Source organism: Heteronotia binoei, chromosome 5 (assembly GCF_032191835.1).
Source record: "Heteronotia binoei isolate CCM8104 ecotype False Entrance Well chromosome 5, APGP_CSIRO_Hbin_v1, whole genome shotgun sequence".
Taxonomy (NCBI): domain Eukaryota; kingdom Metazoa; phylum Chordata; class Lepidosauria; order Squamata; family Gekkonidae; genus Heteronotia; species Heteronotia binoei.
In genome coordinates, this window is record NC_083227.1 from 4,468,744 (window position 1) to 4,493,664 (window position 24,921).

Below are 24,921 nucleotides of genomic sequence, written 5' to 3' on the forward strand. Positions count from 1 at the left end.
GAAAGGAAAAGAGGAAGTGAAGGAGGGAGGAAGGGAAGAAAGGAAGGGAGGGAGGGAAGGAAGCCGCTCTGAGCCTGCTTCGGCAGGGAGGGCGGGATATAAATTTGAGAAATAAATAAATAAGGAATGGAGGGAGGGTGGAAGGAAGGAAAGAAGGGGGGAGGGAGGGAGGGAGGGAGGAAGGAAGGAAGGAAGGAAGGAAGGAAGGAAGGAAGGAAGGAAGGAAGGAAGGAAGGAAGGAAGGAAGGAGGGAGGAAGTGTGGCAGGAAGGGAGAAAGGAAGGGAGGGAGGAAAATAGATGGGGAGGGAGGAGGGAGAGAGAGGTGAAAAGAAATCAACTTTTACTGCATTCTCCAAGCTCCCAGCTGGCTTTGCTTGGAAAAGTGATTTAAAGAGAACTGCCTCCTCCAAGCTGGTCGACAGGGCAGTGGGAGCTTTGGGAGCCACACGATCTGTGTGAAAGAGCCACGTTTTGGCCAGCCCGGACTAGTCCCTCAGGCTGAAAGTCCCTTTCCAGCCAGTTATGGAGTGAAGCCATTTTGGCTTCCATTGTCAAAGTGCCAGTTTCTAGTCATGTCAGCATTCGGGACACATCTGGGGACCTGCAGGTTCGCTCTAAGGAATTTGGTCTGAACCCTCTGAAGAGCAGCAGAGCTGGAAGAGGAAGGGCCGATCAGAGCGCCACAGAGCCCTTCTGCAACTGCCTTCACTTGAAATACCTTTTGGGTGGCTGGAACATCAAGAGCCACTTTGCATGATAGAATTTAAGGATGCTGTTGGCAGTTCTTTCACCTGCATCGCTACATACTGCATATGGGCATCTCTGCCCCCTCCCCCAGATGACCCCAGAGGTCAGTTCCAATTCTATGAATACGTGAAGTTTCCTTATCCTGAATCAGACCCTTGATCCCTTGGAGTATCATCTGCTCAGTCCAGCATCGGCTCTCCAGGGTCCAGGCAGAGTCTTTCATTTCACCTCCTACCTGATCCTTTTCTCTAGAGATGCTGCCGGTTGAACTGGAGATCTTTTCATTCCACACAGATCCTCTGCCAGGGAGCCACAGCCCCTCCCCTAGTGGTAGGACGTGCCTCAGAATGATGCAGTGCTATTCAGTATTTGGATTCATTCCTCATCACAATGGAATGGCACCCATGAAAGATCCTTACCCAGAGAGGCCACATTCTCATAGTTCTCCAGCATGACTTCCCTGTACAGAGCTCTTTGGCCTGGATTCAACAGGGCCCACTCTGCCTCCGTGAAAGAGACGGACACCTCCTCCAAGGAAAAGGGACCCTGGAAGAACAAGAAGATGCCCTCCTCTTCAGAGATCACGCCAGGCAGAGATTGCACACTGGAAGGGATTCGTCTGGTAAGATATGGAAAGGAAGGCTTAGGATGGGTAAATGGAACAGTATTCAAGGGATCTCTCACACAGACTCCTTGTAGAAACAGAAGGAGCAAAAACTGCTCTGAGAAAATAGGAGGGACTCGGGCTGTGCCCCCCACCCACAATCTCTCCTACCTGGATTGCAGGTTCAGCAGCCATCTCCACCCTTCTGAAAAGACGAAGGCTCAACAGCATCTCTTCACTGCCTGTTCCTGAGACAAGGGAGGAAGGAAGGGTGCTGGCCTATTTGTTCCCTGCTTCACACACCTCCTTTCTGGGGTTATGAAACCTTACCCTTTTTATTACATTCTGGGAGAGGCAGAAGAGAAGCACCAGGGACCTATGAGCCTCAGGGATTATAAATGCTGCGAGAATATTTCAGACTTCTGTGAGACTTGGGTTTCCTCTGTGGCAGGGGTGGACAACGGTAGCTCTCCAGATGTTTTTAGCCTACAACTCCCATCAGCCCCAGCTATTGGCATGCTGGCTGGGGCTGATGGGAGTTGTAGGCAAAAAACATCTGGAGAGCTACCGTTTGGCCACCCCTGTTCTATGGAGAGGGAAAGGGGTTGGTGGAAAGGCCATGTCTGTGAGGCAGAATTTCCCATTTTAGTCTCTACTGTTACGTTGTAATTTTAGATTTTATATATTTTAAATGTTTTTTTTTCATTGTTGATTGTTTTTATGATGTAACCCACCCTGAGCCTGTTCTACGGGAAGTGCGGGCTAAAACTCAAACAAACAAAGAAATAAATATACCCCTTCCATAGATGCATTTGCGGGGGGCGGGGCGGAATATGTATGGATGAGCAACGGCATTGGCTGCACTCTCTGACATGGGATTGCTGGTGGGGGAGACCTTCTGTAGAAAGAGGAGGGGGTTTGTCCCTTGGGAGGAGGAGACCATAGAAGCCTGGAGCATCCTGGAGGGAAAATGGGGGGTCTTGTGGGGAGGATATTGTGGCTTTGGCCTAAGGACAGGCTTATTCAAACCCCCCACCCTTTTTTTTAATTTTTACATTCTTATGTGCCTGCCTGAGTGTTTGTTTCCTTTGCAATAATTGTGCATTTCATTTTCACAGATGGAAAAATAATCTCTGTTCCGTTGTTTCATAGGCACAACTCAAGAGTCTTTTTACTATTCTGTTGTTGTGTGGAACTGCTACTTTAACTGCTTAGGTCAAAGGTGGCCAAACTTGCTAAAGATAAGGGCCAAATAAGTTATATGTCAGAAGTTTGAGAGGCGCAAGACATGAACAAACATTATAAACATGTCTTAAAAAAACAAAACCTGGGGAACCTTTTTTCTGACAAGGGCCATATGGATATTTATAACATCCTTCGTGGGCCATAAAAAATTATCAACTTAAAAAACTGTGCTCCACCGAGGGAGAATGATTCAGGCCAGCAAAATTAATGCAAATAATTGTTTTTCTATTTGAAGTCATTTGGGGAGAGCCTAATCTGGCACTCAGACACACACACACCTGGCCTGCCGCCCTAGGCAAATCCATAGGTACAGGGCTTTTTTGTAGAAAAAGCCCAGCAGGAACTCAGTAGCATATTAGACCACATGCCCTAATACTAGCATATTAGGTCACACACTCATTAGCATATTAGGCCACACCCTCTGGAATAATCAAGTGCAAACTGAACTGTGACAATAACTTTTCCAGGCCCTGCAGCAATTCTGGCCGGCAAGCCAGGCCCGAGAGTGGCTGCCACATGGCTTGGTTTGGCCCAGCAATCCCCGAGGGCCACACCAAGTGAGGGCCGTATACGGCCCTTGGGACGGAGGTTCCCCACCCTTGGCGTAGAGGATGTGCTTTGAAGAATGCTTAGTTTTACCGGTATAGAGTGTAATGAAACAATTTATGCTGGCCACCATTTGTTTGCTTACTCTTCCAGCTTGCTTGGCTCTGATAACCTGTCCTTCCTGTAATCTGTTCAGACACTCAAGAGAAGGATGCTCCCTTCCTTTCTCTATTAGGCACTTTGGAGCAGTGAGGGGGATGATATGCTGGACCATATGCTGAACATGAGTCAACAGTGTGATGCGGCGGCTAAAAAGGCAAATGTAATTTTGGGCTGTATCAGCAGAAGTATCGTGTCCAGATCACGTGAAGTGATGGTATCGCTTTACTCTACTCTGGTAAGACCTCACCTGGAGTATTGTGTTCAGTTTTGGGCACCACATTTTTCAGAATTCTGTGAGACTTGGGTTTCCTCTGTGGCAGGGGTGGCCAACGGTAGCTCTCCAGATGTTTTTTCCTACAATTCTCATCAGCCCCAGCTATTGGCCATGCTGGCTGGGCCTGATGGGAGTTGTAGGCAAAAAACATCTGGAGATCTACCACTGGCCACCTCTGCTCTATGGAGAGGGAAAGGGGTTGGTGGAAATGCCACAGCATGAAACTTCACTGTCACAATGTACCAGATGCGAATCAAGAAGTTCTGGAGAGTTGAAGGAAATAAGAATGAGTTTTCAGAGTGTCTCTGGGCATGCTACGTTCACAACCAGATTTTCAGCCAGATGCAACTTCAACAAGATATCACATCTGTCCCAAGTCCCACCCCAAGACCCTCCCCAAAGTTCCTGGCAGTGCTGGGCCATCACCTGCCATCCCTCCTCCACCCCCTGCTGCCCACAGCAGCCCCCCAGGTGACCCTTCAAGCACAAGCACAGAAACCACAGTTCCCCATTGGTATTTGCCCCCAGGGACAAGTTTTCAGAGTTTGGCTGCCCCAGAAGTTTCCCTTTATTCACCAGGCTGAAGAGCTCTGCTGAGGCTGATCTACCTTCCCCCCCCCCCCCCCACCTTGGCAAGTTGAGACTCTGATGGAAGGAAGGTGAGATGTGATTTTTTTTTTAATATAATGAGAGACACTGACCTCCAGGAATTTGTCTAATCTCCTTTTGGAGGCATCACAGTTTGTGGACATTGAGTGCCACCAATGAACTCTGTGTTGTCTGTAGAAATAAGTATCCCCCCCCAACCTGAACTCTCTACCCACCACATTCACGGGTTGCCCCAATCACACCCAAACACCCTCCTCCTTACCACAGGAGAGGGCATCTTGGGCACGCTCCACAGCCTGCACCCTCTGCCCCTGCTCGAAGGAAGCTCCTTCTGCCTCAGGGATTGCAGCTTCCATCTCCAAAGGTGGTCCCTGCATCTGAAACAGCAGCCAGGGAGAGGGGTAAGAGATGGAATGGAATGAGACCAAGGAAGGGATCCTGCCCCACTCCCAGATTCTGCACCCTTCTCTCAGCAGAGCTGGTGAGGTAGCTGCAGGGGTCAGAAATTCTCTAGCAGAAGAAGCTCTGGGCAATTATCTGGCAAGGAAACTTTAAGATAAGGTCAGATTTAGTTGCTTGAATTAGACATACAGGAGAGAATCCCCTCACCTGTTCTGCCTGCCTCTTCTCCTCTGCCTGACTCAGGAGGAAACCTTCGGCCAGGGCCACTGCCTGGGAACTGGTCTCCGGCCCACATCCTCTGACCCAACCCTGCATTTCCTGGGGCAGGAGAGTCAGGAACTGCTCCAGGATCACCAGGTCCAGGATCTGCTTCTTGGTGTGCCTCTCCGGCTTCAGCCACTGGCTGCAAAGTCCATGGAGCTGGCTGCAAAGCTCTCGGGGCCCATCGGCCTCATGGTAGCAGAACTGCCGGAAGTGTTGGCAGTGTACATCTGAGGTCGTGGTGTCTTCAGACAGGACCTCTGGCACAGCTCTTTCCCAGAATTCAGCACCACTTCCAGGTGGGATGGGCTGGGGAATCTTCCTTGCTCTCTTGCCAGTTCCAGGTCCTTCTGGGTCCTGCTCTTCCATCTCCTTCCCCTTCTCTTGAGTCACCTCCGTCTCTGAAAAGCTGCCTTTATTAACTTGGCTATGAAGGGAGGCTTCTCCTTGATGGGATGGAGAGAGACAGACAGGAGTGTGTCAAAAGGCAGATACACACACACACAAACCTGCAGACACATAGATGCACATATAAGTACAACCTCCATTCCCCAAGAGAAGCATGAAATAAAGCACCAGTCCTTCATCCAGAGAATTATCGCAATTCTCTCCCGGCCCCATATTCCCGCTCACCCTGAAAGAAGGGCCATTTTCCAGAGTCCAGACTATTTGGAATAAAGCCAAGACTCTGAAGACCTTTGCATGGCTACTAATTATCTCAGTGGTGGAGATGGTAGTTGGGAGGAGGATCAGCCAAAATACCTGCCATTGCGAGAAGCCAATCAGTATGAATGATTCATACATGTGATCCCATCTGGGATTCCTTACTGGGCCCCCCAAAGGCAGGCTTCATAGTCTTGTTGGCATCTCCCTTAACAACATCTGAACCGACCCCTCCTGGGACTGTGCTCTGGTGTTCCTCCCTGTTGTGCTGCCTGGGGGTCTATGCCTCTCTCGCCTGGCAAAAGGATGCCCTTACTCCCACCCTAACCCCAGTGCAGGAGGGGGAATCTGGCATCGTGTCACGTCTGCCTCTGCCAAGTGAGCCATAGAGGGATGGGGCAGGGCGATGCGTTTGGAGCAGGCGCGGTTCCTCCCATGTGTTTACATGCCATGTTCCTCACAGGGGTGGATTCTTGTGTGGCCTTTATTCCTCCAGGCCTTGTATCTATTGGGGGCGTGGCCACATCAGCATGCTCCACCCCTCTCTGCCTGCCAGGGGAGCTGCCTAATGCTCTGATTGGTGGGTGTGGGTGGTGTTTGAATGAGCACCAATGGGGTTGCTAAGGGCTCTCCACCTTGGCAAGGGAGGCATTTAAAATGATCCTCTCCTGTGCTGGGGGGCCTTGGGCACTGACTGGCAGCTGCAGCCCCACACTAGCCCCACATCAGGGCCTTAGGATGGGGCTGCAGCGGGTTCCAGTGCAGGCTGGACTTCCCTTCCCCCAGCCCACACCCCTTTCTTACTCATCCCGCTCCCCAAAAGGCCTGCTTCGGTTGTGGTTTGCAGAATGGAAATGACCAGCAAGAGAATGCCAGTTTCATATATTTAATTTTTCTTACATTTAATCACACTGATTATCGCTGCTCCCCAACAAACTCCGCTTCCATAGCAGAGCAAAACTGGTGCCTAAAAAGTTACCAACCAGCAACCCTGAATAAATAACCAACGAAGTTTCCTGCAGTGCCAAACAAATCCCTGAGAAACTGATCCACTCCATCCTCGCAAGGCTCCCCCTTTATACTGCAACCGACACAGGAAACGGAGAAGTCTTTTTGCAGGCTCCTTATTCAAGAAATACAGGATCAGCCCAAGCGCTTTTCCCCTGCTCTCGAGAGAGGCCAAGAAGACGCCTGCGCTATAAGGGACGTTTAGGGCACTTTCTATTGTGAACTGTGCAAGGGACATATGCATGAGAGAGATGTGGACTTTACTGAATGTAAGAAATAATATTTGGATCTGCAGTAAAATTGCTAGCTATGTATTCACAGTAGTTGATTATGGTGGCTTTAGCTGTTTCCGTTAATTCTCCCAGAATTAGAACCCACCTCCAGCAGACAGAGATCAGTTCCCCGGGAGAAAATGGCTGCAGGGGAGAGAGCTGGCAATAATCAATCAACTACCTTGGATAAATAAGCAAGAAAGTTTACTACAGTTCCAAAGTAAGTCATGAGAGATTGATCCAGGCCATCCTCAGAAGGCCCCCACTTTGCACTGAAATCCACACGTGAAACTGACGATACTTTTTGCAAGCCCTTTATTCAAGGAACACTGGATCAGCAGAAGAACTTTTTGCATTGTCTTGAGAGAGGCTGAGAAGACACTTGCACTTTTAAGAGACATTTCGGGCACTTTATGCTGTGAACTGTGCAATGGATATATGCATGAACGATATGTGATTTATTGATAAATGAGCATAAGAAACAATATTTTGGTCTGTATTCTCCTCATTGGATCTTAAATTTGTACCATTTTGCACTCTGAGCTCCGTGTGGCTCTACTCACTGTACCGGATTCCTTGTCCAATGAAGCGTGCTTGGAGCACACAAAAGCTTACGTTCTGAATAAAGCTAAGTAGGTCTTAAAGGCGCCACTGGACTCCTGTTTTCTTCTTGTACTTCAGACCAACAAAGCTGCCCACTTGGATGTAGCAACATTTGTGAGTTATGTCTTCACAATAGTTGATTATGGCAGCTTTAGCTGTTCCCAGGCCGAATCTCTTGGTTTGTATCCTCCAGGTGGGGCCTGAAGTTCTCCCAGAATTAGAACCCACCTCCAACGTGGCGCAGAGTGTTAAAGCTGCAGTACTGCAGTCCTAAGCTCTGCTTACGACCTGAGTTCGATCCCCGGCGGAAGCTGGGTTTTCAGGTAGCCGGCTCGAGGTTGACTCAGCCTTCCATCCTTCCGAGGTCGGTCAAATGAGTCCCCAGCTTGCTTGGGGGGGAGGGAGTGTAAATGACTGGGGAAGGCAATGGCAGACCACCCCGTCAAAAGTCTGCCCTGAAAACGTCACCCCAGAGTCAAATACGAGTGGTGCTTGCACAGGGGACCTTTCCTTTCCTTCCAACGTACAGAGGTCAGTTCCCCGGGAGAAAATGGTGCAGGGGAGGGAAGTGGTCCACCCAGGACAGCCCCGGCTTGCAATGATCCCCGCCTCCCTCCCCACCCCCCCTCCAGAACCTAAAAGTTTACCCCCCCCCCCTTCCTCCTCCAAGACTTACTTCCAAGTAAACTTTCCAGGGATCCGGCTGCTGCAAAGCGTTTCTCTCCAGCTGCTGCTTCTCCCACCATCCAGGCCTCCTTAGCTCTGCAAATGCAAAACCCTCCCCCAGGAAAAGCGCCTTTCCTCTCCTGCCCCCCCCTTGCTCGGCCTCTCTAGCAAGCAGCTCCGCGGTTTTAACCCTTTCAGTGCTGCAGAGGAAGGCGAAACGCGTCTTGCTGCCGTCATCCACGCCTTGTGCTGCTCAGTGGGGCTGCTCGGGAGTAACCCTGCTGCAGGGGGTTGCGCTCCTCCCGGGGTGTCCCAGGTGCTGTTCAGGCAGGTCAGGAAAAGGAGGCTGCAGCTGGGTCCCCCCTCCTTAGTCCTCCCCCTTCTAGAACAAGGTCCTAAAATTCATGGGGGGGGCGAAGGGGGGGTTAGTGATGATATGAGAGTCTTCTTTAAATGGACCATTGAGCGTTTCTGTTGCCCCCCCCCCCCAGAGAAAACCTGGTGGGACCAATAGGGCTTTGATGCCACAGAGCACCCCCCCCCTCTGCAGTTGTCCTCTCCTGGGGGGGGGGGGGGCTGATCTCTGTGGTCTCTGGAGACAAGCATTGGTATTCCAGAAGATCTCCAGGCCCTCCCTGGAGGTTGGCAATCCTGTACCAATTGAGGCACGAATCCCATGGCAGCTTCCTTGGGGAGGTAGGGGGAGGGGAGAAAGAGCTTGCTTTGCCAGGCTCTCTCAATCGCACAGCAGAGCTACTGAGCCAAGCCTCTCTTCCTTCTCTGTTAGCTGAGATTCCACCCTCTCTGGTCCCCTGGGAAGGAAGGAAGGAAGGAAGGAAGGAAGGAAGGAAGGAAGGAAGGAAGGAAGGAAGGAAGGAAGGAAGGAAGGAAGGAAGGAAGGAAGGAAGGAAGGAAGGAAGGAAGGAAGGAAGGAAGGAAGGAACAACATATAATCTTTAAGCGTGTTTTCTGGATCCTTTATAAAATGTATATCTCTGCCACTTAATCTTAAATAGGTGCACGCATGGCCCAGCCTGGCATGGCCCAGCCCAGCCAGGTCTCCTTTATGTCGGATCCAGCCCTCGTAACGAATGAGTTTGACACCTGTGGTCTAGCACAAGCCCTACAGTGTGCTGGCTGGCAGCTTTATTTCATTTTGGTAAAAAAAAATCAAACGAATTCATGAGGATCCAGGCTTTGGAACCATGTTTTTGCGGCATGGTGTCACCACAACTCTATGGAGGAGCGATTTTTGTGGTGCTGCCTATAGTCTAAGACATGGTCTATAGTGGAATTCACTGCCACAGGAGGTGGTGGCAGCTACAAGCATAGCCAGCTTCAAGAGGGGATTGGATAAGCATCTGGAGCAGAGGCCCATCAGTGGCTATTAGCCACAGCGTACTGTTGGAACTCTCTGTTTGGGGCAGTGATGCTCTGTATTCTTGGTGCTTGGGGGGAGGCACTGTGGGAGGGCTTCTACCTCCACCGGTGGACCTCCTGATGGCACTTGGTTTTTTTGGCCACTGTGTGACACAGTGTTGGACTTGATGGGCCATTGGCCTGATCCAGCATGGCTTCTCTTATGTTCGTATGGTGTTGGTTTTATTTCATTTCATTGTAAAAATCATACGCATTGATAAGGATCCATGTAGATCCAATTTTTAATTTTTCCATATTATGGGATTATGAATATTGTAGGAATATCATATGAATGGATTTTTCATGTACATCAGAAACCATCTAGAAGGAACAAGGATCAGAGCCGGCCCTTCCACTTGGCAAATTTGGCATTTGCCTAGGGCGCCGGTCCAGGGGGGTGCTGAATTGGGAGCCCCTTCCCCCGTGACTCACAGAGGCCTTCCCTGCTCTCACGCCAGCTTTCTTGCTTTCACTCCAGCTTTCACACTCTCATGCTGCCTTCCCCTCTCTCGGCCAGGTTTCTGGCTCTCATGCTGCCTTCCCCTCTCTCGGCCAGGTTTCTGGCTCTCATGCTGCCTTCCCTACTCTCGCACTGCCTTCCCTGCTCTCATGCTGCCTTCCCCTCTCTCGGCCAGGTTTCTGGCTCTCATGCTGCCTTCCCCTCTCTCGGCCAGGTTTTTGGCTCTCATGCTGCCTTCCCCTCTCTCGGCCAGGTTTCTGGCTCTCATGCTGCCTTCCCTACTCTCGCACTGCCTTCCCTGCTCTCATGCTGCCTTCCCCTCTCTCGGCCAGGTTTCTGGCTCTCATGCTGCCTTCCCCCCTCTCGGCCAGGTTTCTGGCTCTCATGCTGCCTTCCCCTCTCTCGGCCAGGTTTCTGGCTCTCATGCTGCCTTCCCTACTCTCGCACTGCCTTCTGCGCTCTCGGCCGGCTTTCTTGCTCTTGTCCCTTTCCCTGCTCTCATGCCAGCTTTCTCACTCTCACGCTGCCTTCCCCACTCTCGCACTGCCTTCCCGTCTCTCGGCCGGCTTTCTTGCTCTCCTGTCCCCTTCCTGCCGCCCTCCCCGCCTCCATCTCTTCTCCCTTACTGTGCAGGTGATGGGGTGCAGCATCATGGAGAGGGTGGTGGGAAGCACGCCTGCCTGGGGTGCAGCCCTCCCAGGACTGGCCCTGACAAGGATTCTACTTCATACCGATGAAAGCCATAGCATGACATCCGCTGTTCTGAAGACTGCTATGAGTGGACTCAGCTTTGGGAATTTGGTTTTGTGCAAAACTTGCTATTAATATCTCCATTTGAATAGATGTTAAATATAGTAACATTGCCCAAGTTCTGTTTGTGCAAATATACTTCCCTGGAGGTTGGCAACTGTGTCCCAATTGAAGCACAAATCTCAAAGCAGCCCCCCCCCCAATCCTCCCCCCGGCCACCCTCTGTCTTTCCCAGCCCCCCTTGGTCTCTAGCCCGGGCCCTACGAAGGGCGTAACCCCAGGAGTGCCCAAATGCAAAGAACTGCCAGCGAAAGGGGGCCAAACCCAAATCCCTCTCCCCAAAAAACTAGGCTGGGCTTCCTTGGCCCTCTCAGCCAAGAAGGCGGAAGGCAAACACTCCCCCCTCCTCCCCCAGGGGCAGCCCCCCCTTTATTGGCCAGTAGAGCTCAGACAGTGGAGGGTGGGCAGGCAAGGATGAGCTGCAAGGAATACACCCCTCCCATAGATTTCAGTTTATTTCAATTCATATCCTGCCCTTCCCACAGAAGCGGCTCAGGGTGGCTCACAACATATAAAATTTAACATAGAATTTTAAATTTAAAATACATCAATTACAACAGTTAAAACAATAAAACATGTAAACAGCGATCTATCAAAATACTACACTGAGCCTTCTATAGAATTTCTAATGCCAGTTAATTATAGGCCAGCCGGAAGAGGGCTGTCTTACAGATGCGTTTTCATGGGGGAAACACATGCATGGAAGAGCAATATCATTGGCTGCACTCCCTGACATGGGATCAATGGTGGGGGGGAGACCTTCTGTAGAAAAAGGAGGGGGTTTGTTCCTTGGGAGGAGGAAACCATAGAAGCCTGGAGCATCCTGGAGGGAAAATGGGGGGTCTTGTGGGAAGGATATTGTGTACTTTAGCCTAAGGACAGGCTTATTCTTGCCATTTATCTGGAATTACTTTCACTTTGCACTTTCTCTGCTTTGCACTGCTTCTAGCTCTATGTCAGGGGTGGGGAACCTTTTTTCTGCCAAGGACCATATGGATATTTATAACATCATTTGAAGGCCATAAAAAATTATCAACTTAAAAAACAGTGCTCCGCCAAGGGAGAATGATTCAGGCCAGCAAAATTAATGCAAATAATTGTTTTTCTATTTGAAGTCATGTGGGGAGAGTCTAATCTGGCACGCGCGCACACACACATATGGCCCGCCGCCCTAGGCAAATGCATAGGTCCAGGGCTTTTTTGTAGAAAAAGCCCAGCATGAAGTCAGTAGCATATTAGACCACATCCCCTAATATTAGCATATTAGGTCACACTCATTAGCATATTAGGCCACAGCATCTGGGATAATTAAGTGGAAAGTGAACTGTGACAATAACTTTTCCAGGCCCTGCAGCAATTCTGGCTGGCTGGCTAGCCAGGCCCCAGAGAGGCTGCCACTAGGGTTGCCAATCCCCAGGTGGGGGCAGGGGATCCCCTGGTTTGGAGGACCTCCCCCCGCTTCAGGGTCGTCAGAAAGCAGGGGGAGGGGAAGGAAATGTCTGCTGGGTACTCATGATTCCCTATGGAGACTTATTCCCCTAGAAAATAATGAAGAATTGATCCGTGGGTATCTGGGGCTCTGAGGGCCGTTTTTTGAGGTAGAGGCACCATATTTTCAGTATAGCATCCAGTGGCTGTGCCCAAAATACTCCCTAAGTTTCAAAAAGATTGGACCGGGGGATCCAATTCTATGAGCCCCCAAAGAAGGTGCAGCTATCCTTCATTATATCCTATGGAAGGAAGGCATTTAAAAAGTGTGTGGTCCCTTGAAATGGCCAAAACTCCCTTTGGAGTTCAATTATGCTTGTCACACCCTTGCTCCTGGCTCCACCCCCAAAGGCTCCTGGCTCCACCCCCAAAGTCCCCAGATATTTCTTGAATTGGACTTGGCAACCCTAGCTGCCACATGGCTCGGTTCAGCCCAGCAATCCCCGAGGGCCACACCAAGTGACCTCGAGGGCCATATACGGCCCTTGGGACGGAGGTTCCCCACCCCTGGCGTAGAGGATGTGCTTTGAAGAATGTTTACTTTTACTGGCATAGACAGTAATATAACAATTTATACTGGCCACCATTTGTTTGCTTACTGTTCCAGCTTGCTTGGCTCTGAGAACCTGTCCTTCCTGTAATCTGTTCAGACACTCAAGAGAAGGATGCTCCCTTCCTTTCTCTATTAGGCACTTTGGAGCAGTGAGGTGGATGATATGCTGGACCATATGCTGAACATGAGTCAACAGTGTGATGGGGCGGCTAAAAAGGCAAATGCAATTTTGGGCTGTATCAGCAGAAGTGTAGTGTCCAGATCACGTGAAGTGATGGTATCGCTTTACTCTGCTCTGGTAAGACCTCACCTGGAGTCTTGTGTTCAGTTTTGGGCACCACATTTTAAGAAAGATATAGACAAGCTGGAACGGATCCAGAGAAGGGCGACGAAGATGGTGAGGGGTCTGGAGACCAAGTCCTATGAGAAAAGGTTGAAGGAGCTGGGGATGTTTCGCCTGGAGATGCGGCGGCTGAGAGGTGATAGGATCATCATCTTCAAGGACTTGAAGGGCTGTCGTATAGAGGATGGAGTGGAATTGTTTTCTGTGGCCCCGGAAGGTAGGACCAGAATCAATGGGTTGAAATTAAATCAAGAGTTTCCAGCTCACCATTAGGAAGAACTTCCTGACCGTTAGAGCGGTTCCTCAGTGGAACAGGCTTTCTCAGGAGGTGGTGGACTCTCCTTCCTTAGAGGTTTTTAAACAGAGGCTAGATGGCCATCTGACAACAATGAAGATTCTGTGAATTTAGAGGGAGGTATTTCTGCCGGGGGTTGGACTAGATGACCCTGGAGGTCCCTTCCAACTCTTCTAAGGCCATTTTCTGTGAATTGCAATTTTTTCTCTGTGTCAATGCTTCCCCCTCCTGCCTGCTGGTGTGGGGCCCAGACTGTGTGTGTCATACTGGGGGGGGGGGGGGGGTGAGTGGAAAGGAACTTCCTGCCCATTTGGTCAAGCAGAAAGAAAAAATGCTTCAAGGCCTTTTTACTGCAACAGGTCAAGAGCAAATTAATATGACTCTGATGGTTTGATGTTGGACCCAAACCTCCCCACAATGGGCACCATATAAATCTCTCATCTCCGTTTGCATCATTATGTATCTCTTTGCCATAAAACTTAGGTTAGTAAATGCAGCTCCTCCAAGAGCTATGAAACTATGGGGGGAACCCGGCACTGCCCCCTTTACTTCCATCCCACCTTCCAGGGGATCTCTCAGCTCTTGCACTGGCTTTCCCGCTCTAGGCCCCTAGGTGACCTGTGGTGGAGGAGAAGCGCTTGCAAGCCTATTTCCCCTTTATTCCCCCCTTCACTCTCAGTTAAATATCTGCCTGTCTCAGTGCTCAGAGGCCAACTGTGGTCCCAGTGCTAAGTAAGCTTACTTGAGAGTAAGCCTGCATTATGGTCCTCCTTGACCTCTGAGAGCTGCACAATATGCGTGAAAGAGCCACATGTGGCTCAAGCCAGTTTGGACACCCCTGGTTTAGGTTTTACCAGCTGCTTTAGTCCAGTCTCAGCTGTACTTATGACCAGTGACTGATGCATCTTCTTCTTCTTTTGTATTTTCGTGTGTGTGCATCTGAAGGCCATGACGACCTCTGGTGACTGACCCCTGCTAGAGGCCTGGAGGATATTCAGGGAGGTAGCTAAATAAAGCCTGCCTCTGCTTCCCCACTACTGGTATTCCAAGGAGATCTCCCATCCAAGCCCTTGCCAGAGTCCACCCTGCTCGGCTTCTGAGATCTGACAAGATCAGGCTTGCCTGGTCTCTCCCAGTCAGGGTCCAGTTCCTTCTGCATCATGACTCTAACTAGCCCTGCCTGGCGACTAACCCTCCGCCCACACTCTTTCTACCTAGATGGCAGGGGGCTTGAGGAAGTTCTCTTTCCCTGTCTCTGAAGAAGTGTGCTTCCACAACGAAGCTTCTACTCAGAATAAAACTTTGTTGGTCCCCAAGCTGACATTGGACACAACCTTTTCCCTAAAAGAAGAAGGAAAAAACAATGCAGATGTGTGGCAAGTCCTTAAAGAGATGGGGGCACCAGCCCACCTCACACGTCTCCTGAGAAACCTATATAAGGACCGAGAAGCAACTGTCAGAACGGGATGTGGAGCAACTGATTGGTTTAGAATAGGAAAAGGGGTTCGACAAGGATGCATATTGTCACCCTGCTTATTTAATTTACATGCAGAGTACATCATGTGGAATGCTGGCCTGAATAAAGCACAAGCCGGAATTAAGATTGCCAGTAAAAACATCAACAACCTCAGATATTCAGATGACACCACTGTAATGGCAGAAAGTGAGGAGGACCTAAAGAACCTCTTGTTGAGGGTGAAAGAGGAGAGCACAAAAGTAGGCTTGAAACTCAACATCAAAAAAAACTAAGATCATGGCATCCAGCCCCATCACACCTTGGCAAATAGAATGATGGGAGATTTTAATGGGACAATACAAAATAATATTGATAGATCAAGCCAAAAGAAAAAAGACAAAGAAGGAAAATTACCAAATTCTTTTTTTGAGTTAGTTAAACAAGAAAATTTGGAAGATATTTGGAGAAAATTTAATCCTGAAGTAAGAGACTATACCTTCTTCTCAGCAAGGCATAATTCCTTTTCTAGAATAGATATGTTATGGGGTTCCAAAAACTTGGGCCTCATGACTAAAAAAGTAGAGATTCTACCAAAGGTTTTTGCAGATCACAACCCAATTTGTTGGACTACAAAATTGCAAAGAAAAACAAGAAGATGGAGAATTAATGAGGACTTACTACAAGATAAAGACATTGTGGCATTTTTAGAGAAGGAATCTGCAGCGTTTTTCCAAATAAATGAAACTGAGGATGTAGAATTTCAAACAGTTTGGGACACTTACAAAGCAGTAATGAGAGGAATACTAATTACATTGAATAATAAAGATAAGAAGGCCAAAGAAGAACGGTTGCTAGCTTTACAAAATGAAATAAATAAAAAAGAGGGGGAATTGAAAAAAAGACCAGGAAAAAAGAAGCTAATAAAAGAAATTACAATACTACAATCTCAAGTAAGACATTTGCTGAACAAAGAATTAGAATGGAATTTAAAAAGTTTACAACAGAAATCGTTTGAGGGTGCGAATAAACCTGGGAAGTACCTAGCCTGGCAGTTGAAAAAAAAGAAAGAAAATAAAATCATCAATAAAATTATGGTGAATGGAAAAGAAATAGTAGATCAAGACGGAATCAAAAGAGAATTTTTTAAATATTATGCAAAATTATTCAAAGGCGTGACAAATAGAAAAGAAAAAATGGAAGAGTATTTACGAAATATCCAAATAGCGCCCTTGACTGAGTACATGAAAAAGATTTTAAATGATCCAATTGAAAAGATCGAAATTGAAGCCGCAATAAAAGCAATGAAAGAAGGTAAGGCTCCTGGGCCAGATGGATTTACATCTAAATTTTATAAAACCCTCAAAGATGAGATAACACCCAAACTGCAGAAACTGATCAATATAATAAGAGAAAAAGGGATAATTCCAAATACATGGAAAGAAGCTGTAATCTCGTTGATCCCCAAAGAAGATAAAGATGTCACAAATGTAAAGAATTATAGACCAATTTCATTATTAAATAAGGACTACAAGATCTACACAAGAATTCTGGCAGAACGATTGAAGCAATATCTGATAAACTTTATAAAAAAAATCAAGCTGGATTTCTTTCTAAAAGGCAAATAAGAGACAATGTAAGAGCTGTCATCAATGTTGTGGAATATTATGAAAAGCATCCAGAAAAAGAAGCGGCTTTATTTTTTGTAGATGCGGAAAAAGCCTTTGACAATTTGAACTGGGACTTTATGTTTGCAGTAATGGAAAAAATTAATTTAGGGGAACATTTTATAAGAATGACGAAAGCAATATATACAGAACAGCAAGCAAAATTGTGCGTAAATGCAGATCTTACAAGAGAATTGATGGTAAGCAAAGGCACAAGACAAGGATGTCTGTTATCACCATTGTTGTTTATAATGACTCTGGAAATATTATTACAACAAGTGCAAAACGACAAAAAAATAGAAGGATTAAAAATTAAAGGATTCTCTTATAAATATAAAGCTTTTGCAGATGACATTGTGTTTATTATAGAGAATCCGATTCAAGTAACACCGTTGCTCTTAACCAAGATAAAAGAATATGGAGAGATTGCAGGACTATATATAAATGCAAAGAAGTCGATGTTTTTATGTAAAAATATGCAACCAAATAGACAGAATGAATTGCAGGCACTGACGGGGTATAAAGTTACTTCTAAAGTAAAATATCTTGGCGTAGAAATAACTATGAAGAACATAGATTTATTTAAAAATAATTATGAAAAGCTTTGGTGCAAGATGGACAAAGATTTGACAAAATGGAACAGACTTAATTTGTCTTTATTGGGCAGGATTGCTGCAGTTAAGATGAATATTTTGCCAAGAATAATGTATCTGTTTCAAACTATCCCGATTGTGAAAGATAGCAAACAATTCAATAAGTGGCAAAAGAAGCTCTCTGACTTTGTATGGGCCGGGAAGAAACCAAGAATTAAGATGAAAATTTTAACAGATGCAAAAGAAAGAGGAGGCTTTCAGCTCCCAGACTTAAGATTGTACCATGACGCTGTTTGCTTGAGGTGGATCAAGGATTGGATAATGCTGTTGGATAAAAAACCTTTAAGGTTGGAAGCTCATGGGAATAAATTCGGCTGGCACGCATATTTGTATTATGGGAAACACAAGATGGATGGGTTTTTTTCTCATCACTACATCAGAAACACTTTATTAAATACTTGGATAAAATATAAGAAATATGGTGATGAGAGGAAGCCGCTTTGGATAGTGCCAGCAGAAGTAATAAAAATAACAGCTGAATCTGAGGAAGAAAGAGTGATGTCATACAGTCAATTGTTAAAGATTCAAGGTGGGAAAGTTGAATTAAAGTCAGCAGAAGAGCTAAATAATAAATATGATTGGTTCCAAATGCAACAAATAAAAAGTCTGATGGAAAATGATATGAAATCTGATGGAATTAGACATGAGCAAACAGAATTGGAAAAGGTTTTGCTTGGAGACAATGAAAAATTAATATCAAAAGTATATAAATTATTATTGAAATGGTCTACAGAAGAGGAAGTAGTAAAATCTCAAATGGTTAAATGGGCAATCAATATAAACAGAGAAATCCAAATGGATACTTGGGAATACCTTTGGAAGAACTCGATGAAGATATCAACATGTCAGAATATCAAGGAGAACTGTTTTAAAATGATGTACATGTGGTATATGACTCCGAAGAAACTGGCAAAGATGAGTAAAAAGATGTCAGACAGATGTTGGAAATGTAAGCACCATGAAGGTTCTTTTTTTCATATGTGGTGGACCTGTGAAAAAGCAAAAAACTTTTGGCGGATGATACAACAAGAAATTTCTAAAATTTTGGGTTATGACTTCAAGAAAGTGGAAGAGACTTTTCTGCTAGGATTACAAATAGAAAAATTTCCAAAAGAAGATAGGACTTTAATTTGGTATCTGCTCTCAGCTGCTAGGACATTGTATGCGCAGCTGTGGAAACAAGAAAAAATACCAGAGAAATGGGACTGGATTGTGAAAGTTTTATCGTGGAGCGAGATGGATAAATTAACAAGAACTTTGAGAGACTATGATCTGGAAGTGTTTAAAAAGGAGTGGAAGAAATTTAAAAAATATATAGAGTTAGAATGGAACGTAAAAAGACATTGGACAATCTTTTAATATGAATGAGAAGAAAAAGACAGTGTGTTTTGATGGGTTTGGGATACCTTTATATTTGGATTTAAATATATAACTTCGGGGTAAGTCTAATAACGGAGGGAAGGGGGATTGAAAATATCATATGGGTTAGGGATAGAAAAGATATAACTAAACATCGTAACCATAGGTTATTAATAAATTGTTAAAATACAACATTGGAGGGAGGGGGGATTGAAATGTCATACGGATTAATATTGAGATAATTAAGAAATAACTAAGTTGTATAACCATATGATATCAATAAATTGTTAAAACACACCTTGGCAAATAGAAGAGGAAGGCATGGAAGTAGTGACAGACTTCACATTTCTGGGATCCAAGATCACTGCAGATGGTGACTGTAGCCATGAAACTAAAAGATGTTTGCTCCTTGGGAGGGCAGCTATGGCGAACCTGAGCAGTATAATAAAAGGCAGAGACATCACCCTGCCAACAAAAGTCTGTACAGTCAAAGCGACGGTATTCCCAGTAGTAATGTATGGCTGTGAGAGCTGGACCATAAGGAAGGCCGAGCGCAGAAGAATAGATGCTTTTGAGCTGTGGTGCTGGAGAAGAATCTTGAGAGTCCCTTGAAGTGCAAGAAGATCCAATCAGTCAGTCCTAAGGGAAATCCACCCAGACTGTTCCCTGGAAGGTCAGGTGCTGAAGCTGAAGCTCAAATACTTTGGCTACCAAATGAGAAAGGAGCACTCCCTGGAGAAGTTCCTGATGCTGGGAAAGACAGAAGGCAAAAGAAGAAGGGGACGGCAAAGGATGAGACGGCTGGGCAGCGTTATTTATGTAACAAACATGAATTTGAGCAGACTTTGGAGGATGGTGGAAGACAGGAGGGCCTGGCGTGCTTTTGTCCGTGGGGTCGCAAAGAGTCGGCGTCAACTGTGTGACTGAAGAACAAAAAACCTTGCCCAAGCATTTATAACATTTCTTTCTGATTAGAGTAAGGTTTCTTTTGCAGATTAGAGCCTTATAAGCAATTGGCATCAATACTTTTTGTGGTCTGTGGTTGTCTTTTACATATGAAATAGGGGGAAAGCTCTTTTTATGGGCTAAGAGGTTACATGGATCCTCCTTGTGCGAGTTCCTCGACACAGTAGCAGAGAACATCTCCGACTGAATCACTTTCAAAACTCCCAACATTAAAATTGTGTCTTCCCTGTGTGGGGTCTCAGTTGCTATCAAGGAGTGCTTCTGCAACAGAATCTCTTTCCACAATAAGAAAAGCCAAAAGGCTTCTCCCTTACAAGAGTTCATATATGCTTTTGAAAATTGTCACACTGGAGGAGGCAAGATGGCGTGGTAAGGCAGAGTGCCTGTCCAAGTGCTCTTGGAAGACACCTGAATTACAAGCCTTTGGGGTGTCCCCTCAGTGTGCCCTTTAGGTGTACGCCTTGGGTCTTGCCCCAAGGAGCTGTCTGGGGATGCCTCCGCAGCTGAAGGGAGCTTGCAGAGGGCTGAATGAGTGGCGAAGGCTGCTTCGATCAACCCCTGCTTTCCCTGGGCAGAGGCTTGTAATGCCCTCGGGCACCAACCGGGCCGCCGGAGAAAGGAGCGTTTGAGGCTACAGCGTCTTGGTAAACTTGCAATAGCCTAATAACTTGCAAAAGGAATCATTGGAAGGATGGAACTAAAATGCTGCTTTGACTGGAAAGCGTACACACTGTGAGAGGAAGGCGAAAGTTGCTTTGGCGGAGTGGCGGAGAATGGCGGCGTTGACAGCGGACAGCGGCAGCTGCTTCGGAAGAGGGTGAGCGTTTATGGACTTTCCCACCCCCCTTTTTCTTTTTGTGTGACTGAAATTTTTGTTGAGAGAAGTGGGAAGAAAAGGGGAATGAAGTGGATTAAGAAGACGTGAGAGCTTGTGAGACTGAAATAGAGGGACTGAGATTTAAATGTGAGAGCGATTCAGCTGGAGTTGGAGTGAGAGCGATTCAGCTGGAGATTTAAATGTGAGAGCGATTCAGCTGGAGGAGAAAAATGTGCAGAGACAAGTGACGGAAGAGAGAAAAAGAAAGTTTGAACAGAAGGAACTGAGCAGGGTAAAGTGGTCGGGAGAGAGTAGGGGTGGAACTGGCAAGTAGGAAAGAAAATTGGTGGATTGAAAAAGAGACAGAAACTGAGGGTTGTGGAGAGAAATACAGAGAGAGAAAGAAAGAACTGGAACTAAAGTAGAAGGACTTGCTGTAAAGATGGTGGAGTATGGTGGAGCGTGAGGGGCGAACGTGGAGGACGAAAGACAGCGCTGGGAAATAAAGGAGGAGGAGGGGGTTTTTAGCGACGATCTTTCACCGCGGCCACCTCCTCCTTGAAGAGTGGGGAACGGAACTGTATAGTAGACTGCCTTTTGGATGTTGGACGTTGGACTCTGCAGATTTTTGGGCTGGACATTGAGTTATATGAAAATGGCGAAAGCTGGGTCTGGATTGTAAAGAAGCGGAGCTTGCTGGGAAGAAGAAGGAGGAAAAGGAGCAGGGGATGCCGGGACCTTTGGGATGAAATTTCCTAAAGAGGGTGAAGTACATATTTAAACCCATGAATTAATGAACTAACAAACTTTAATTAACTATATGAATGTTATTAGGTACTGGTAATGAACTAATAAATTTTTGGACATCTCCTGATTTTCCCTTGAACTTTTCTGCTTATTATTGGACTGTGATTATTATTGTTTATTATTGGACCGTGATCTGGGTATTATTTTTTGAGAGGTTTGGGAAGTATAATATAAATAAAAAATAAGAAATAAGAAAGAAATAAGAAAAGGAACTTAATCTGGTAAGAATTATAAAAAGGGTATGTTAAATGTATAGAAGGTCTTAAGTACTAGGGTAGGTATTTTTGGAAAACTTTCCCTGGCCATTGAGATAAGGAGGTGAAGGATTAAATTGAACCTTTAAGGGGGAAAGTAGGGTGATAGGACTTTTTAAGTTGGATATAGAATGGATGCCAAAGCTAAAAAATTAGCACAGGCCACACCTCCAGGTCTGGGGAAGGCTTCCACAACCACATTAAATCAAGACGCAGTGGAGAAACTCCAGAGTATAATGCTAGCAGGTTTTAAACAAAACCAGGAAGCTCTTGAAGAGATCCAGACAGAGCTCAAGGAAGAAATTAAAAAAACAAATGAAAGGATGGATGAATTCCAGAAACAGGTATTGGCAAATACCCAGCAAATTCATAAGCTATCTGCAAAAGTTGATGCTCTGGATGAGCAGGGGAAAACAATGGTTGCCAGCATGAAAGAAGTAAAAAAAACTACTTCAGTTCTGGAAGATAGAGTAGCTAAAATTGAAATGGAGAAAGCCATGTACAAATTGAGATTTCAAAATATAATAGAGGAAAAAGGTGAAGATATGTACAAAAAAATTGAGGAAATTTTAACAATAGGAGAAGACCAGTCAACAAAAGATATAATGCAAGAAGTTGATTGGATAAGGAGGGTTGCAACAACATACACTAAAAAATCTAATTTACCAAGAGAAATTCACGTAAGATTTCTGAAGGTCTCGACATGTGAAAAAGTTCTGAGAACAGCGAGAGAAAATGATTTGAGGTGGAAAGGAAATAAAATCCAAGTGTTGAAAGATATACCATGGAGTATAAGGCAGAGAAGAGAGAGTTATAAGAAGCTGACATCTTGGCTGAGTGAGCAATCCATCTCCTTCAGATGGTTAGTTCCAGAAGAAGTCTTTTTTATGTTTCAAAGTAAAAGGTTCAACAACTTCTGTGGAGAAAATGGGGGAATTTTGGAGAGAGAATGTGGACATAGATGTTCAAGAGTCTGATGTGGATGAGGACCAAGAAGGAGGGGATGAAGCAAGTAGAACTAGTAAAGAAAGTGCCAAGAGAAAGAACAATGGAAGAATAAAGACAAGACTACAAGTACTAAAAGAGAAAAAAAACATTATTAGATAGTAATTTACAAGCTGAAAAATGAATAAATGGGGACTTAAGATTACATCGGTGAATATAAATGGCTTGAATGAACCACAGAAAAGGCAGAAGACCTTTCTCCAACTCAAAAAGACTAACTCAGACATAATATGTATGCAAGAAACGCATATCAAGGAAGAAGACTGAAAATATTTGCTGAATAAAAAATTGGGAACTTTATACCATTCTTCAGATTTAAAAAATAAAAGAGGCGTGGCTATATACATTAAAGAATGGATAAAATCCAAATTGCTCCACAGTGATGAATCAGGGAGAATAGTTTTGGTAGAAATTGAATTGGAAGGCCAAAGAACGATTGTAGGAAATATTTATGCACCCAATAATAATCAAGAAAATTTTTTTGCTGAGTTACACCAAAAGTTGACTGAGTTTGAGGCTACAAATTACTGTATTATGGAGACTTTAATGCAGTCCTGGATGTCTATAAAGATAAAAAAAATGGGAAAAATAAGACAAAAAAATACGTGGTTCTCTACTGAAAACCTTCTTTAAGATGGCAGATGAGCTAAATTTGATTGATGTCTGGAGAATGAAGAATTCTCGGACAAGTGATTATACTTTTTATTCTCAAGTTCACGACTCATGGTTGAGAATAGACATGGGCTGGATGTCAACATCGATGGCAATAACAGTGGACAAAGCTGATATACTTCCTAAAACCTCTGCAGACCATAGCCCGGTTCAGATAACTTTGGAAAAACCAAGATTGAAATCTCGTTGGACCCTAAATCTCCAAATATTGAAAGATAAGGAATTTGTTGAAGAATCTAAAGAGAAAATTAAAACGTTTTTTGAGTGTAATAGAGAGGAAGATTCTGCTACACAAACTATTTGGGATGCTTTTAAGGCCTTTTTTAGGGGTTTAGCAATTAGCTATTCAGCGCAAAGAAAAAGACAAAGAACATGTAGATATAATGAATTATTGGCGAATCTGAAGAAACAAGAGGACCTGCAGAAGACAAATAGTACGGAGCAGATAAAAATGAAGATCCAGGTATTGCAACACCAAATAAATTTAATACTTCAAGAGGAATTAGAGAAAAAACTGATTTGGGCCAAACAATACTATTTCGAAAATGCGAATAAAACTAGTAGGTGGCTTGCATTTAAGCTGAGAAAAGAAAGGGGGGGGGGGAATTATTAAATCCCTAAAAGATGAGAATCAATCAGAAGTGATGCAAAAATCCCAAATAGAAGAAATAGTTAAAAAGTTTTACCAAAAGCTATATCAAGAACAGAATTTGAAGGAAACCCAGCAGAATGAATATATAGAACAAACTAAGTTACAACAATTAACAAACCAGCAACGGGATTCTCTGGAAGATTCAATAACAGTACAAGAGATTATAGAAGCAATAAGGATACAGAAAAACAACAAAACTCCTGGTTTGCACGGTCTGCCAATTGAATTTTATAGGTGTTTTGAAGAAACTCTCTTGTTACCTTATAAAAGAGTATTGGAGGGGATATATAGAACAAATGAGATTCTGGAATCATGGAAGGAAGCTTTAATTTCATTATTGCATAAGGAAGGAACTGACTGAAATTAAAAACTATAGACCGATTTCTTTGTTAAATGCAGATTATAAGATCTTTGCATCGATATTAGCGAAAAGATTGAAAAGAATTTTACCAGACATAATACATGAAGATCAGTCAGGTTTTATACCTGGGAGAGTTATGAGGCAAAATTTAAGAGTGATTATGAATATTCTGGAATATTACAAGGAGCATCCAGAGAAACAGTTCGCAGCAATAACATTAGATGCTGAAAAAGTGTTTGATAATGTTAATTGGGCTTTTATGCTGAAAACGCTGACCTCGATCGGTTGTGGAGAGAACCTGGTGAAATTGATTAAATCAATTTACACAAACCAAAAGGCAAGAATTAATGTCAATGGATCTGTATCAGATCCAATAATGATTGGACAAGGGACAAGACAAGGCTGCCCGTTATCCCCTATTCTTTTTGTATTGACATTAGAACCCTTATTACAGAGGATGAGAGAAAACGTGGAGATCAGAGGGGTCAAAATTAGGAAGGAAGTTTATAAAATACAAGCTTTTGCAGATGACATATTAGTTACCTTGGAAGAACCTAACAGCTCGATGGAAGAACTGAAGAAAACTTTAAAGCAATATGGTGAGGTGGTGGATTTTAAGGTTAATTATCAAAAAACCAAGTTTTTGTCCCGAAACATGACGAAAGAACAGATCTTAGAATTGGAAGCGAAATCAGGATTTCATTGCGAAAGGAAAGTCAAATATTTAGGTATATATTTAACATTGGAACTAAAAACTCTTGTAAGGGACAATTATAAAAAGATTTTAAAAGAGGTCAAAATAGATTTAGAACGGTGGTATGACC

The 24,921-nt window shown here is 44.9% G+C and overlaps 1 protein-coding gene across 1 annotated transcript in view; it reads right to left on the minus strand.

Moving 5' to 3' along the window:
* The window catches only part of LOC132571576 (zinc finger protein 420-like), an 895,908-nt gene that overhangs the window by 264,453 nt on the left and 606,534 nt on the right, over window positions 1-24,921 (minus strand). The gene's annotated exons all lie outside the window — the stretch shown is intronic.